Consider the following 3,443-nt stretch of genomic DNA (forward strand, 5'->3'; position numbering starts at 1 on the left):
TTGGGAAACACTGATTTAGAAGACGAAAACCAAACAAAGTTAAGTCTGACACAGAGAAAGGGACCGATGGCCGGCCAGCCGGGGTTCGTCTTTATTTAAATTTATGTGTGTGTACTTCTAACATGTTTGGTTGGTAAAATAAATGTTGTAAATTCAAATCAGAGCGTCTTCCGTGTCTGGAATGGATGTATTCTTGAGTCTATAAGGTAACAATAATATAATAAGATAACCTTGTTTGAAATGGGTTTGGCTAAAATAAAATTTTGGTTTCGTCTATACTACTAGGTACTTATACTATATTGACTGGGTTAAATAGAATTGCATTTCTAAAAAGAGACTAAAATACCATTTTCATTGACTAAAACTAGACTAGACATAGACTAAATGTCATCAGTTTTCGTCGACTAAAACTAGACTAGACTAAAAAGAGTATGAACGTGACTAAAACTAATAAAAACTAAAATGACAGTTTCACACAAAGACTAGACTAAAACTAAAACAGGCCACCAAAAACAACACTACTTGCGAGTCACTAATGATTCTCAACTTGAGAGGACATGAGAGGACTCTTTTCGTTATTTTCCCGCTTTAGCAAGTTAACAAATATTCATTGTTTTTTTTATAAGCCCGCTAATAAAAATGTGGTGGACTGAGTCATTTCTGGCTGAATTGGACAGGCGAATATAAGCTATGGCCTTGAGTGTGGCATGTGATGCAGTATTCAGTTTAAGCATGTACGCAAGCCTTAAGGTTCACCCTCGGCTTGTGACAGCTGAAGTGGATCTTGTGGATCGCATCGCCGATTACTCTTGAGAAACTTAAAGGTTAATTCACCCAAAAATGAAAATTAGGCTGCGTTTTACTCATTCTAGGTGTATATGACTTTCTTCTTTCAGACGAATCCAGTCGGAGTTGATCTTTCAGGGAGCATGACGTATGAAGTCAGTGCTGTGCATGCGCCGGTCAGTCTTGTGAAAACCAACGTTTGTTTACAGGATCAAAGGAAGCAAAGTTTTCTTACTTTAGCAAAGGAAAACCAGTCTCCTCTTGGCTTATATCGAAATTCTCTGACATTCTTCTTTACAAATCCTCGTTTTGTGCTACTAATTTTTGACCGTTGTTTTGTTTTGATCTCTCCGCTGCGTTTCCACGTGCGTCACTTCTGAGCGGCGCATGCGCAAAGCCAACCTCATACGTCATTCCCCCGGAACTGCTTCTGCTTACAACAGTGAGCGCAAGGCAAGCTAGATTCAAGTGACTATTAAAATTATATACTTATATAAAGATTCCTAAATGCATCTATTTCGGAAGGCCAAATAAAGTGCTTTTGCTTTCGCCTAGAAACACACAGCGTCTCCCTGACATGGCTGCTTCAACACTAACTGCAGTTACTGAAACCACGCCTTCTTTCTTTGCGTGAACATTTGGGCGGCATTATGCAAATATTTCCACATAGTAAGGTGGAGATGTGTGGGTCGTGTTAGAACGATCCGTTTTAGGGGGCATGGCAGAGTCTTAACTTTGGTTTTGAGACTTTAGTCTTTGCAACTTCAGGGATCTTATCTATGCACAATCAGCTTGTAACACTTCAAAGAGAAAGGAAAACTTGAAATCGCATCATATGACCCCTTTAAGTACTTTTGGACTGAAGCAATGCAACACCCGCTGAATGACATTAAACAGCTTGAAAGATCAAAGACAATTTTTAATATAACTCCGACTGGATTCGTCTGAAAGAAGAAAGTCATATACACATAGGATGCCTTGGGGAGGAGTAAAACACAGCCTAATTTTCATTTTTGGGTGAACTAACCCTTTAAAGATGAAGTAGGCTACGGAAGGACAAATATCCAAACTTTTTCAGACTACTGCAGTTTGCACTCATGCTGCCCATTGGTTCAGCTACATCAGAAAGCTAACCCTTTAAAGATGTAGTAGGCTACGGAAGGACAAATATCCAAACTTTTTCAGACTACTGCAGTTTGCACTCATGCTGCCCATTGGTTCAGCTACATCAGAAAGTTTCTCAGTTATGAGGAGAATCTGGCTCTGATCTTCAGTGGCACAGGACAGATTCTCAGATCTTTCTTTACTGCACATAGAGAACGATTTGAATGAAAAACTATCAGAAGAGAAGATATAGTGAAATAAAGACAGTGGTTATCTACGCAATTCAGAAAAAGAAGCAGCTTTTCTGCATTATGCATGTTTTTATGTTTTTTTAATGTATTTTTTAATGTTGAATATATGTTATATAAATATATGAAATGTAGAACATATAAAAAAAGTGTTCGTGGCTCGTCTGCTAGTGGGTGCCCCCCTAAGCATAAAAGTGAAACTCCACCTATGTTTACCAGCCTAAAACACTGAACTTTTTTATAAAACATCACAGAGTGAAAGATGAATTATACCAAAATATCATATTTTGATTAAATGCACAGGCTTTTCATTTAAATAATGCTACAATTATGGTAGGTTTCATTATTATTTGGCTATTATTATTTTAGATTGAATAATAGTCAAAATAGTTTTGGGCTGCAAACCTGCAGTTGATAACCACTGAATTACAGCTGATAAGAATATTTTCCTGTTATATACATACCTTTAGTAGGTGACCTACTGTAGATCAGACAGCAGAGCAGAAGAGCAGATCCAGATGCAGAAATACAGAGAAGCAATACCATTATGCTTGAAACAGAGAAACCTGTGAAACACAAACAGTTACTGAAAAAAAGAGGAACAGTATTCTGTAACATACCTAGTATATTGCCCTTAGAAAATTGCATTTCTACTAATTTTGTGACATTTTGTCAAATGTTCACATCGCGAGCATGAATGTTAATCACAGGAAATGACATGCATCTACTTAAGGGACCAAATAATCTGTCTGATAAACCTGAAGAATATCCAGTTACTGTTTCTTTATATTTGTTACAGGGTTGACAAGACGTGAGACGTGCGGATCCATCTGCAAGCTTTTATTTAAGAGACATGGTCAGAAACAGGCAAGGGTCAGACAATGGCAACAGGTATATAGAGGGCAAGACACAAGATTAAACCTAGGGCTAGTGTGGGTCTATGGAAAAACTAGACAGGCTCCGTAGAGTAGCTATCGTTATGAGAGTGATAAACGCTATACAATACTCGGCCCCAAATGGTTGTATGAGTGAGTGTATAAATAGTGAGTGTGTGATATGAAACAGCTGTGTGCAATCAGTGCTGTGTGCAATCAGTGGAGCAGAGGACCACCACGGCGGAGCAGCGGACCACCAGAGCCAGACAGACCACCACGGCGGAGCAGAAGGAACAGGAAACCCCCCCGGTGAACCACACAGGCCAGGAGACCATGGCGGAGACTGTAACAACGAGAGAGCAGAGACAGACAACACAGACAGAACACTGGGGTTGATAGACAAGGCTGAGCGTTCAGAGGCAGCCTCCTT

The 3,443-nt window shown here is 39.3% G+C and overlaps 1 pseudogene; it reads right to left on the bottom strand.

Moving 5' to 3' along the window:
- The window catches only part of LOC107573121 (polymeric immunoglobulin receptor-like), a 38,508-nt pseudogene that overhangs the window by 22,606 nt on the left and 12,459 nt on the right, over positions 1-3,443 (bottom strand).

The sequence above is a fragment of the Sinocyclocheilus grahami genome, unplaced genomic scaffold (assembly GCF_001515645.1).
Source record: "Sinocyclocheilus grahami isolate Dianchi unplaced genomic scaffold, SAMN03320097.WGS_v1.1 scaffold1871.1, whole genome shotgun sequence".
NCBI classification, from domain to species: domain Eukaryota; kingdom Metazoa; phylum Chordata; class Actinopteri; order Cypriniformes; family Cyprinidae; genus Sinocyclocheilus; species Sinocyclocheilus grahami.